The sequence below is a fragment of the Salvia splendens genome, chromosome 16 (genome assembly GCF_004379255.2).
Source record: "Salvia splendens isolate huo1 chromosome 16, SspV2, whole genome shotgun sequence".
In the NCBI taxonomy this organism is placed as follows: domain Eukaryota; kingdom Viridiplantae; phylum Streptophyta; class Magnoliopsida; order Lamiales; family Lamiaceae; genus Salvia; species Salvia splendens.
Genome location: NC_056047.1, coordinates 1,535,404 through 1,549,014, shown reverse-complemented (window position 1 = coordinate 1,549,014; position 13,611 = coordinate 1,535,404). Strand labels below are relative to the sequence as shown.

Below are 13,611 nucleotides of genomic sequence, written 5' to 3'. Positions count from 1 at the left end.
ATGTTACTGAGGTATCTTGTTCTTCGAAGGCTGATCCCCTTCTTAGAACATATACAAGCCAACGATTGTGAGTCAAAGCTTCTAAAGAGGATACAAGACCACAATTCAGCTTAAACAAGCAGTTCGTCCGAAACGAGCTGCAACAAGCCAACGATTGTGCGTCAAAGCTTCTAAAGAGGATACAAGACCACAATTCAGCTTAAACAAGCAGTTCGTCCGAAACGAGCTGCAACAAGCCAACGATTGTGCGTCAAAGCTTCTAAAGAGGATACAAGACCACAATTCAGCTTAAACAAGCAGTTCGTCCGAAACGAGCTGCAACAAGCCAACGATTGTGCGTCAAAGCTTCTAAAGAGGATACAAGACCACAATTCAGCTTAAACAAGCAGTTCGTCCGAAACGAGCTGCAACAAGCCAAAGATTGTGTGTCAAAGCTTCTAAAGAGGATACAAGACCACAATTCTGCTTAAAAATCAAGCACTTCGTCTGAAACGAACTGCAACAAAAGTCCGATTCTCGCGATAAAACTTGCCTGAATTAGGATAAGGGAAAGTCCAATCCATGCGATAAAACTCGCCGAATTAGGACGACCAAGTTCGGTCAAAGCAGTTTACCTCATAAGACCGAGGACGACCATGTCTAGTCAAAGAGGTTTACTGCATAAGACCACTTCGGTTAACTGGGAAAGTCCGATCCACGCGATAAAACTCGCCGAATTAGGACAAGGGAAAGTTCGATCCCGGCGACAAAAATCGCCAAATTAGAACACAGACCAAAGACGAGTCCGGTCAAAAGATGTTTATTTCATCAGACCAAAGACGAGTCCGGTCAAAGATGTTTATTTCATCAGACCAAAGACGAGTCCGGTCAAAGATGTTTATTTCATCAGACCAAAGACGAGTCCGGTCAAAGATGTTTATTTCATCAGACCAAAGACGAGTCCGGTCAAAGATGTTTATTTCATCAGACCAAAGACGAGTCCGGTCAAAGATGTTTATTTCATCAGACCCAAGACGAGTCCGGTCAAAGATGTTTATTTCATCAGACCAAAGACGAGTCCGGTCAAAGATGTTTATTTCATCAGACCAAGGACCAAGTCCGGTCAAAGAAGTTTACTTCATAAGACCGAGGACAAGTACGATGAAATTTTTCGCTAAGCTGTAAATACAGTGTTAGAAGCGAAAACAAAATTTCATTTTTCAAATCTTGTTCGGCACACAACTCCGCTACCCTACGAGATGGCGTTACGCTATTACAAAGGACTATTCTACTGTCCAGGGTTGCTAAAGTTGAGCCATCTATTCACAAAATCCTCGTGAAGCTGAGTTCGGGCGTTCCAGGCAGCCGCAGAATAAGCAGGTCGACGAGATGCTCTAATCGACCTGCCACCTCTTCTCTGAGCCCGGGAAGCCCTAGCACCTCGGCGGCGAAGAGTCTCTTCACGAAGCATTTGCCGATCTTGCTCATTCATAACCACAGCTCCTCTGCGAACTTCAGTCCGTCCTCGACTTGACGTCTCCGGTTGTCCCTGAGTTCGTTGCTGACTTGGAGTAGGGTTTTGAGCAAGTGAATCAGAGGTTTGAGCTGGAGTACTAGCATCTGTTGGCGGGAAATGCCGGAGGAATCTCTCAATTGAGGGACGCCGGGCAAGAACTATGTCGTACCGAGAGGCCCAGCGCCGCAATGATGTCACGACTTGTTGGCAAGCCGAGCTCTCCAGCGCATTGTTCCTCCGGAGTACATTATATTCCTCCCACAGTTCGTCAACTCGACTCTGAACATCTGATATGGTCATTCCCCCACGCACACGGATGTAATCCTCGTACGCAGTCCTCTCAGCAATGGTCGTGTTCAGCTCGGCCTCCAGATCATTCTTATCGGACTCTAAGTCCTTATTATCGGCCTCCAGCTTCACTAAACGAGCCAGAAGCTCGTCATTCTTCGTCTGATCGGCTATAGCTCTTTTCTCAGCTTCGTCTAAAGCCGAAGAGTACAGCCGTTTCCAGTGAAGTATCTCCATCTCCTTGAGTACAAAGCAGCTACGTCAGTTCGGCATTTCAGCTTACCGAGCAGGTAGTAAACCACAACAGGAGTAAGAGAGTACGAAAGGCTAAACGAAGACACAAGAGCAGAAAGAAGAATTTTTTCATTCATAAGAAAAAATTTTTTCTATACAAGGAGGGCTTCAAGGCCATTTTACATAAAGGAAGAAACTAAACTAAGAGAAGGGAGACGAAATCATACTTCGCTAGCCTCGTCTCCGCCTTCTCGGTGAGGTTCAGCTTCCTTCTCCTTATCTGCTTCAGCTTCAGCCTCTGCCTCCTTGCTCTCCCCAGCCTGTTCGGCGCCACCGTAGCCGATCTGCTGCGCCTCCTGATCGGCCTGCTTATCGCCGGCCTCCAGCTCCAGCGGCTCGGCCTCACCCTCTCCGTTGTAAGTCGAAGCGGGTGAAACGGGTCCCACGGAGGCAAAGATAGCCTCCAGGTTCTCGTCCCGATCAGCTCGACAACTCCGGACTCGGTCTGCAGAAAGCAGGACCGAGGATGAAGCGAGCTCCTCAAGGAGCGGCAGATTCTGAAGCCGAGCTGCTATCTCTCGGCTGTACAGAGGCAGCACGACGTCGGCCCCCTGCTCGCCCTTATCGGCAATTAGCCTTACCAGACTACCGACAAAAGCCGAGAACTGGCTGCTCAAAAAGAGTTTCTCCGTGTAAACACGGAGAGCCTCCCCCTGGGCAACCACGGCGGCAGCACCACTCCGTTTCGTCTGCTCTCGCTGGATGACGAGCTGGTTTTTGGCAAACTGAGCTTCATCCTGGGCCGAAATCCTAGCAGCTCTGGCTTTCTCAAAGTTTGCCTCAGCCTGCTCGGCCCGGTGACAAGCAGCCGCCAATTTCCTCTGCATCTCAGCATAGTCGTTGGACGCTTTGGAGAGTTCGACTGCGACGAGCTTGGAGAGCATATCGTTCCTCTGAAAATGGATAAGGAAAAAAGTCAACAGAGGGCACCAAAAATACAGGACAGAAGCCAAGCCAAAGAATCAAGAAGACAATTCACCTCGGCGAAGTCCGTGGGCCATAAAAATGGCTCACAGATATGCTCCGAAGGAGGCGCCAAGACCACGTCTTTCTCTGGCGCTCTCGGGGGCTTCTGGGTCTTCCCCTTCCTACTTGCCGAAATCGACTCCGGCTTCTTTGGACCCGAAGAGGTCTTTTGCCTCTTCGGATTCTTCTCGGCATCAGGCGCCGAGCTGGTAGCCTTCTCTCTCTCCGGCTCCTTGGACTCCGAAGATTTTCGGGTAGCCTTGTTCAGCATGTACACTGCCAAAAAGCAAGAAAGCAAGGTTAGTTTTCTTCGTTAAAGCAGTAGAGCATAAAGATAAAGAGAAATCCTCACCCTCGGCCTCTTCGTCCGAAGACGAGATGTCGAACACGACGTCGCCCTTGACGAGCTCAGACTCCGTGTATTGTTTCCTAACTATGGGAATCTTGTTGAGCTCGCCATCGAGCTCGTCCAACGGTTCAGGCCGAGGATGACGGATAACGGACTTCGGCCCTCTCCAGGGAAAACTAGGAGCCGCGGTCCTATTATAAAAAAAGAAGCGATTTTGCCATTTCGGCCATTTGGTTTTACAAAAGGCCCTAAAAGGCTGTAAAGGGACCAAGTAAAACCAAGATCCCTTCCTTTTAAACTGGAAAAAATTAAGGATTGCCCTCAGAGACAGATCCTTATCTAGCCTACGCAGTTCGGCAGCAAAAGCCGATAAGTGCCTCCAAGAGTTCGGAGTCACCTGACCTAAAGGGAGTTGAAAAAAATCTAGCAACTCTACAAAGGCAAGGGGAAGGGGGAAACGAAGCCCGCATTCTAAGCTGGCTTCGTAGACGGTGGCGTAACCTTCCGGCGGCGAGTCCGCCCTATAAAGGTCGTCGGGAATCGCAACCTTCCCCCCAGGAAAAGAGTATTTTTCGTGAAGGGATATCACAGTATCCTTACTCAAGATACTGTGAAAATACTCTACGGTCTTCTCCCCGGATTCTTTCCGGCTAGAAGACCCCTTACCCCCTTCACCACCGCTACCAGACTCAGACGAAGAAGAAGCAGACATGGTCCTTACTCTTTGCAAAATCTGAGGAAATTTTTGAAAGCGGAAGAAAATCTTTTTCGCAAAGGAGATAGAGTGCAGAAGAAGCAGTCGCAAAAGTGCTTCAATGATGAAGAAGGGAGGTATTTATCAGATTCGGCGAAGATTTCAAAATCGTCGCACCGTTTCGAATCCCACCTTTTCAGGATTCAACGGCCGGATTTTACTGTCGCATTTAATGCAGCCACATGCAAGGCACGTCCCCTGACGTCAGCCTCCCCCGTACCTTTATCCAGAATGCCGAAGTGACTCGCTTCGCCGAAGTGATTCACTTCGTCTTTCGGGGGGGTAGTGATGGGGTGCGTACTAAACAAGCCCGACAGCAATGACGGCCCATCAGCCCAAAGCCCAAGGAAGAGTATGAGTTCGGCATTACCAAAGAGTTCGGCCTCAGCCTACAGCTCGGTAAAAGCCGACCAATCAAGCTCTGCGAGTTCGGCATTACCAAAGAGTTCGGCCTCAGCCTACAGCTCGGTAAAAGCCAACCAAGCTCTACTCTCAGATCGGCAACCAAAGCAGTTCGGTCTCAGTTTTCGACCGAACAAGGAGTTAGTGGACCCATGCAGGATTTCCACAACTTCCAACACACCCACTACCACGTGGCGTCAACTCAGGCCACGATCTTAGGCCATGACCTACACGACCTCCACGACCTAGAGTGATGATGTAAGCCACGATCTTAGTTCAATGTATAAATAGAACTTAGATCTGATAGAAAGGGGTTAGAAGCTCTCTAGAGATAAAAGACCATATAGCAAATAGCAAGTTTGTATTTGTAAGCTGTAGAAAACAGATCAAGCAATACAACTCTGCCCCCTTTTCTTCCCGTGGACGTAGATTTACCTCAGTAAATCGAACCACGTAAATTCTCTGTGTCGTGATCTGTATTTTCCTGCATTTACTAACATCAGAAATTCGCGGATCCATCACATCTTATCTTTGAGAAGAGAATAGTAGTTCCATTCATCCAAAATATCCTCCATTTCATAGGCCGTAGCTTCGAGCTTCTTCAACCATCTTTTGACACTTTCATCTTTCACTCCTCTCTTTTCTGCATCATCCAACACCTGTCGGATAGTGTTGAGCTTCTCGGAAAGATAACGAAGTTCGTCCTTCACGCCTCTAACCAAATTGACTTCATACCGAATCTTATCTTCTAACATAGTTGCAATTCTCCCCACCACTTCTGAAACTATAGCATCCGCCATTTATGTTATTTGGAGCTGTTTTTTTTTATTTATCCTGAAAATCAATCCAAATGGTTGGATTTAGATAAGTGACACTACTACAACTGTTTTTTAGTTTTTGAAAAGTCGTGATCACTCTTCACTGCATGATGAGCAGTATGTGGGACAAACATTCAGATCTTTTTTCGTTTTAATTAATATAATTGAATGCTTATGTTTTCTTAGAACATATACTTTGTAATTTTTGACGAATTTGGCTATGCAACATTGTCTCAATGATTGGAAAGTTAAGTTACAAAGAAACCCCAAAAAATGAAAGAATCGATGGAGAAGATCAACATTTTTGCGAGAATTGGAGATAACGAGCAAGGTTGAAGAGTGCGGAGAAGATTGGAGAGAAGATGAAGTTGTAGTTAAGAGAGTAAAAAAAGTATGGAGTTTGGTGTGTTGCGATAAGTGTTGGGTAAAACAAGTGTAATGAAGCTCAAGTGAGAAGGAAGGTTGGAGCTGCTAGAAATTGACAAGGCTGAGTCAGCAATAAAAGAACAAGCTAAAACACAAAAGCAATATTGCAATTGTCGTTAGAAATGAATGGATTGATTTAGAGAATCAGAACCATATATGTGAGGACATGTTCCGGAACAGCTCAGTACTAAAGTTACAGAAGCTACAAGAGCAACTGAACAAGGAGTATCGAAGAATAAATTAGCCAGAATTTTGTAGGTACATGGAATAAAGGAAGAAGATTAAATAAATGGGCAAGTGTAGAAGCTAGGTGTAGAGTTTGATGCATGTTAGAGATGATTCAAGGCATGCATATATAGTCTGAGTGAAGTAAAAAAGATTTAGGAAGCTTGAGAAATGACAAGTATACAACTTTAGAGAAAGAGAGATGAATAATTTTGTGAAGCATCGGCTTCGATTTGGTCTCGGCTACAGTGATGGCCATAATTCAGAGATTTTGTCTTTGGACTAAAATATTTAGAAGTGGAACCAAAACCGGACAAAATAGTTGGTGTTTGCGGTTATGGTTATGGTTATGGTTCATCCAACACATTGGTCAACGGTCAACCATTGTCTCTATCATCATTTGTTGACTATCATTGAATCAATCAACACTAACTACTGTACAAAACAACATTTATGAGCAATTTATCAATAAAATAAATTCTTGCACCTATACTCATATACTTATACCTAATACCATGAATGTAATCTTTAAATATTAAGACATGATTTTATCAAATTCAGTACAGATAAAATTAATATAAAAATTGAACACAGAAAAGAGCAATCAATGAGAGAGCGCGACTTACCTGCACGGTAGACTAAATCGTTGCTGGCTGATAGAGATTAAGTTTAAGGCTGGCTGAATAAAGAGACACATTAATTAATTAATTAATTAGAGCATCATTAGACAGTAATTATATTTTTATCAACTGCTACGCCTAAATCTAATCTGAATCATTTTTTAACGCTTTCATATTTATTAAATTTTAATTTATTCTGGGCAAATATAACATTTAATTTAAAACAAACTTTATTTCGTTAGGTTATTTTCTATTTTTTTTATATCAACAAATAAGATTTAAGAAGTTTTTATAGTTTTAGGTTTTGGAATCTTTATTTAATAAACTTGAGAGTTTAATTAAAAGACTGAAAAGAGCAATAAGAGAGCGTGACTTAACCTGCAGGGCTGGCAAACTATGGTTGTGTAGCGGTCGTTGACGGTGGCAACGAGCGTCCGGGAGGTGCTGCAGAGGACAACAACACACAAAATTTAGAACAATTAAAGTATTTTTCCCTTATATTTTCTTATCTTGGTTTAAAGGTGGAAATCAAACCATCATCTTTATTTTCAGCTTTAATGCAATTATTGATTCCATTTTCCATCTTTTGGAGTGTCAAGATAACGTTCACTGCAAAGTTGTCTGTGGGGGCAGCAAACCTTTAGATTTTTGTCGTGTTATATTTGTTGAAATCCAAGACCATATTTTCAAACATTTCATTAATAAGTTCATATATAGAATTTTGAGGCTGTTACATGCAAGTTGTAATTAAATTTGAAGTTGCAATACTTAGATTTTCTATTTCTCTTTTAAAAAGAGTTTCTTTGTTTTTTTAAGGCTCCATCTAAATTTACAAAACCATATATATGCAATTATAAGTATATTTCATTACAAACTGTATTTAAATCTGTTCAAATTTTTATATTCGGAATTGTAATTATTTCGAACTCTATTGATTAATAATTGATAAGTTTTAATTAATCCGTCGTTAGGGTATAGTTGAACCTGTTAATCTCTAGTCTCAACATTTGAGTAACCCATTTTGAAGATAGATTGGGCTTTAAAAGACGGCACATTTCTATGATTTGGGTGTACAAACAAACAAAATAAGTTCAATTATTCAAAATTCTGAGTCTCTTGCATTCCTCGATTTCATGACAAGGGCTTTGTTCATAAGCCCATTGACACAACAACAATTAATTAATAATCAAACAACGATCCCTCTATGGATACAAAATTATTCTAATACTATAGTATGTTATGGGGCTTGCAAATACTCTTAAACCTTCTAAAAATAGAAACTTTGTTGACGATCTATCTTTTAATGCTAAATTGAAAAAGTGTAGGAAAAACAAAAAGAAAAATATTAGATAAAGTAGCATTAGTAGATAATGAGATTTACATTATTAGTTTGCAAAAGAATTTCATAAACAGAAATAAACTAATTTTATAAAACGTATCAAAATACAAAAAAAAGAGATTATTTTGTGGATCTGAGGGAGTATATACTATAGAATTATAAATTATTTCTTGGTTGACATAAAATTTCTTGAGCCAGGAGGAAAATCTGTGTTGACCCCATTACAATCTAAAAAAATTGAAGAAATGAAAGTATGAAAACAATAATATTATACATAGGTAAATAGTTGGAATAATTTATTTCATGGGTAACACTGGAAAATGAGAGAAAAATTAGCTACACAAACAAGTTATAACCGACAATTACTAATTTGCTATCTATCCGTATATGTTGATAAAATATGCAATACGACTAATGTATATTTAGATCACAAAATACCCTTAATTTAATCTATTATATGTAAAATAAATAAATTACGAATATTTAATAATTTAGTTGAAAACCTTGATCACATAACATTTAGTCTTAATTAGTAGAGTAAACGAACCCCAATTAAGATGTGGACTCCACTAATCCCCATTAAAGATTATATTTAATAAATTTTTGAAATGACTGAATTGTCTAAACCCCAAAAGGATATTTTCGACTGAAAAAAAAGCCAAAATGACCATTTTCGAGATAAACCCTTAGTCCAGGGTTGTCTGGGGATAGTTTTAAAGTCCATGGACTATGAGCGAAATAAACCTATAGTTCATGGACTATTTTTGAAATTCACTATTTTTATAAAAAGGAAAAAAAAAGAATAACAAGTGTAGTAATTTTGATAAACTACTCAACCCATGATCATAACTCAACCACAAGGTCCAAAACACCAGAAAAAAATGATTAAGTCAAAAGTTCCAATCACTAATGTGAGTAATATATGCGTACAATCATAATTTTTTACATGCTATCAATTTTTTTTTTTTAAAAAGCTGAAAATAATTTTTGCATGCTGTCAAAAAAGTAAAAAAAAAACTGAAATAATTAATAATATATCAACAAAATTTAAATTAATAGTCAAACTTTATATTTTATGTAGAATATACGTTTATAAATTATATAACAAACAATGAAGTGTGGGTAACTTAAATTTTGTTAACATATTATTAATTATTTCCAAATTTTACTAGCATTTTTTATGACATGTAAAATTCAAGAAATTTGAAAATAAAAAAAAATAAAATAGCAAAGGCACTTATAATTGCACTATCCCATTAGAGCATCGACAACCGTGCTCTTGCCAGCGGCACGGTTGTGGGCCCGGCCCCACTTTTTCTGCCTGCTCTCTGGCAAGAGTACAACACCCACAGCTGTGCTCTTCCGCAAAGACGAGCATAATTAATTTAAAATTCAATTACACAAAAACATTTTCATAATACTAAAATTCATTAAAAAACCACAATAAATATTACAAATTACAAATAAAATAAAAAAGACATAATTAAAATCCTAAAAATTAAAAATTACATAATTAAAATCCTAAAAATTAAAAATTACATAATTAAAATCCTAAAAATTAAAAATTACATAATTAAAATACTAAAAACCCGAGGAAGACTACGCATCCGGCGGCACCAACCCCAATTGTTTTTGGAGACCCAATATCATGGTCTCGTGCGTTTGAAGTTGCGTGGGGGTCATAGATGACCTATCGGCCATATTGAGTTGGGCCAAAAGGGTCCACAACGAGTTGTTCGGGGGTGGAGGTGGAACATAGGGTGCGGGTTCGGGAGCGGGGGCAGATGGAGTCGCGGCGCGACGGCGTTCGGCCGCCGCCTTCTTCCTTCCTTTCGGTCGGCGTCGGGAACCGCTTGGTCCGGCGTCGGGGCTACCCAAGTTAGCTTCGGCGAGTTGGCTAGCCACTTCTTCGCCGGCGTCGGATAGGGATGCCGACCGTGACCGTTTGGAGAAGCCGCTAGAGGAGGATGTTACGCCTCCCAGATACTTCGGGTGCGTCCTCGTTTCCTGCCAAACATTTAGGTACTTGAACAACTTACCGTTCATGGATTGGTAGGTGCTCAGCGCCGCATTGATGATGTCGACCTCGCTCCGGCCGCTCCCGGCAGCGACTCCTGGAGGAAATAGCCATTGAACTAGCCAATTTCGTCGTTGGCTCGGCCGATGCAGTTGCGCACCATACTCTCGTTGCGCTCGATCGTTCCCGGCGGCCGGTTTGCATTGTACCGGCGAGAGACGCGCCACCAAAAGTGATCGCCGGATTGGTTCGTGCCAACCACCGCATATTCGGATATTTCCAAGTACGCCTTGAACAATCTATCCATCTCCGCCGGTGAGTACAGTGTGCGGACACCGGCGCGAGATGGAGGAGTTGGAGTTTGGGAAGGGACGGGAGGCCTAGGCTCCGGTGTCCACCCGTAGCGCCCATCGGAGCCACCTTGGTCGTCGACCGGGTATGGCCGGTAGCCACCCGGAACGCCCGAATCTAGGGTGAGAGGCGGGGCCGAATAGTCCGTTTCCGGACTAGGAAACAGTTGTGAACCGAACCATTCGGGGTTCCAACCGTGGGAGCCCGAAGGGTTATCGTCTTGGTCGGACATAGTGATGTTGTAGGGTGTGAGAGAATGAAGATGAAAATGGATATGAGAGATTGAAGATGAGAATGGAGATGAGAGAATGATGATGAGAATTGTGGAGTTTGATGTGAATTTTTGGGAGTGAAATTGGGGGTATTTATAGATGAAAGTGTGTATTTTAGGGGTAAACAAAATTTTTAAAAAAATTAAAAAGTGGGAAAAAACGGTTATAAACGGATATAATTTTTTTGGGAAGTGATTTTTTTTTATCGGTTTTTTAATTAAAAACCGATTTTTTTTTTTTAAAATATTTAAACACAACGGCTATGCCGTTGACGAATGAAGGCGCGCCACGTCAGCTGCTCGCTGGCACGGACGGCCGTGGAGACGGACGCCACCGTTGTGGATGCTCTTAAATTCAATATGCAGTCGGAGTGTATGTAAGGAAGGTTTAATATATTTTGTAGAAATCTGCATATTTGAAAATAATGAATGAGTTTAGGATTTATATTCATTAGTTTCCATGTATAGGTATGTATAGTTGGAATATGACTTTTTTAGAGTTTCATTTGTCAAGTAACTACTTGTTGGACATACCAACTCATCATGAAATTTGGCATGTCTAGACTAGAGAATTTTTTATCGTTGATACGATTAATTTAACTGAGTCAGAAACCAAGTCATCAACATTAATAGACATTAATCATATTTTATTGATTTGGTAGCTAAATTTAAATTTGGTCACATGCTCACATGTTTTATTTGTTAACGCCTTAATAAATTTGGCTACAAACATAAGTAATTAAAAAAAAGTATAGTGTCGACTGTTTATTGTAAAAGTGAGTATTCAGTTAGTCGATTTTTGCATTGGAATGGAATAAGTTGGCTATTAGACATCATGGAGAATGAAGCATTGGGCATTACCTGTCCTACAAGTTTAAGACATTTCAAATAATAATGATATTAAAATTTTAAATTGATCCAGTATATTGTTCAAAAAAATAAAAATTAGTCTTATATATCAAGTGTGTTTATTTTTGGCTTTAAATAATTTGTTTTGGTATATATTTAACCGTCCCATAAAATATTAATGATCAATTTCATTGTAAAGGTTAAGTGTGTGTTAGTTTCTGGTCCTAGATAGTTTATTTTGTTCCATTACTTTAACTCGTTATTTGGCTCAAAACACATTTGACCGTAATTTTTTATGAAACCATTAAATATTGATCAAAACATATTATCCAGAACCAAAAGCTATTACACTTAATGTAGGATCAATTTTTTTTCCTCAAACATACGAGACTAATTTTGAACTTTAGTCGAATAATAATATTAAAAGTTTAGGTTATGCGGAATGAACAATGACCCTTTAGAGCATCCACATTGGATATCCTCTGGCCACGCCACAATTCTCCGCCACATCATCATCCCCCTATTGAACTATTGCAAAATAGATGGCATGGCACTGATTTTCAACGAGATTTGCGGATATTGCTCTTGAATTTGTTATGTGGGCTTAATTAATATTGTTAGCAGGCCCATAAAGTTGGGCTGTTTTTTATAGCATTAGCTAAGATTTGCATCTATAAAATTAATTGGGCTTTCTAAGGTAGCTCAGTTCTGTGATTAGATCAAAAAAGAAACATATAACCTCCAACTGCTATTTATCCAAGCCCCTTGGCCTAGCGGTAAAGGGTGCTGGATACCACGTCCATCCTGTAGGTCTCGAGTTCGAATCCTGGGTGACGTAATTTGTCTTTCCTCCTTCATATATATGATATAAACATATGAAGTTAATTTAAAAAAAAAAACCTCCAACTGCTATTTATCCAAGAAAAGCTTCAAAAATCCTTAACAAGCACCACCACCATAGATATTAAAAAGAAGATGATACAGAAGCATATAACCTCCAACAGCTATTGATCCGATCCGGCAGGGCCAATGAGGACGCCCTGCGCGTTCCCTTCCTTCTTATTTTCATCCCTCATTTCACCATCGCCCTTCCGGATTCTGAATTTGTACTTGGACTCGAATTCAGCCAGCTCCTTTTTCTTCTTCTCGGACGTGTTAAATTCATAATTCTTGTCCCACATCGACTTGGTAACGATCCTAGCTCATCTATATAAGTATGGATAACCCTCCCCCTTATGAGGCCTTTTAAGGGGTGAGTGGCCCATTTCTAATAGGACGCTTCATTGAGCCGAGCAATCACCTCTTCAAGACCCTCCTTGTTCCTCTGCACGGCTGGGAGAACTTCTCTGATTGTTCTCTCGACAAGGACACCTCCAATCATTGGTTGCACCTCTCAACATGCATTTGTAAACTTGTGATCACTGCCATTTGTAAACTTGTGATCACTGCCAATACCAACAGTACGATGTTAGAAACCATGAATCAATTGTAAGCAGTATGACGAGGTATTCATGTAAAACCTACTCATTAATCTATCATCAAATGTATTTTTTCATATAAACACCTGATGGGGTACGTACTAAACAAGCCCAATAGCAGTGACGGCCCATCAGCCCAAAGCCCAAGGAAGAGTATCAGTTCGGCATTACCAAAGAGTTCGGCCCCAGCCTACAGCTCGGTAAAAGCCGACCAATCAGTTCGGCATTACCAAAGAGTTCGGCCCCAGCCTACAGCTCGGTAAAAGCCGACCAATCAAGCTCTACTCTCAGATCGGCAAAAGCTGCTCGGCAATAGTTCAGCAGTTCGGTCTCAGTATTCGACCGAACTGGGAGATAGTGGACCCATGCAGGATCTCATGACCACTACACGATCTATTTAGTGGTGTCAAATCATGCAGGATCTCATGCGGGATAAGCGGACCAAACAAAGAGGTAGTGGACCCATGCAGGATCTCCATGACCTCCACGACATCCACAACCATCATTAGTGGTGATGCAAGCCACGATCTTAGTTCAATGTATAAATAGAACTTAGATCAGATAGACTGGGGTGAAGTTCTCGAGAGATCAAATATCAAATAGCAAGTCTGTATTGTAAGCTGTAGAAAACAGATCAAGCAATACAACTCTGCCCTCTTTTCTTCCCGT

General features: G+C 40.9%; 1 long non-coding RNA gene across 2 annotated transcripts; it reads right to left on the bottom strand.

The window, feature by feature from the left end:
- Nucleotides 1–3,283: 3,283 nt before the first annotated feature.
- On the bottom strand, nt 3,284–7,152 carry LOC121771344. Of its 2 annotated transcripts, XR_006043999.1 has the most exons (4): nt 7,016–7,152; nt 6,644–6,696; nt 4,984–5,382; nt 3,284–3,319 (listed from the first exon to the last, which is right to left on the bottom strand). It is a non-coding gene; the product is annotated as an uncharacterized LOC121771344 (long non-coding RNA). The 2 variants fall into 2 exon arrangements; XR_006043998.1 differs by lacking the exon at nt 3,284–3,319 and having other exon boundaries at nt 4,954–5,382.
- Nucleotides 7,153–13,611: the final 6,459 nt, after the last annotated feature.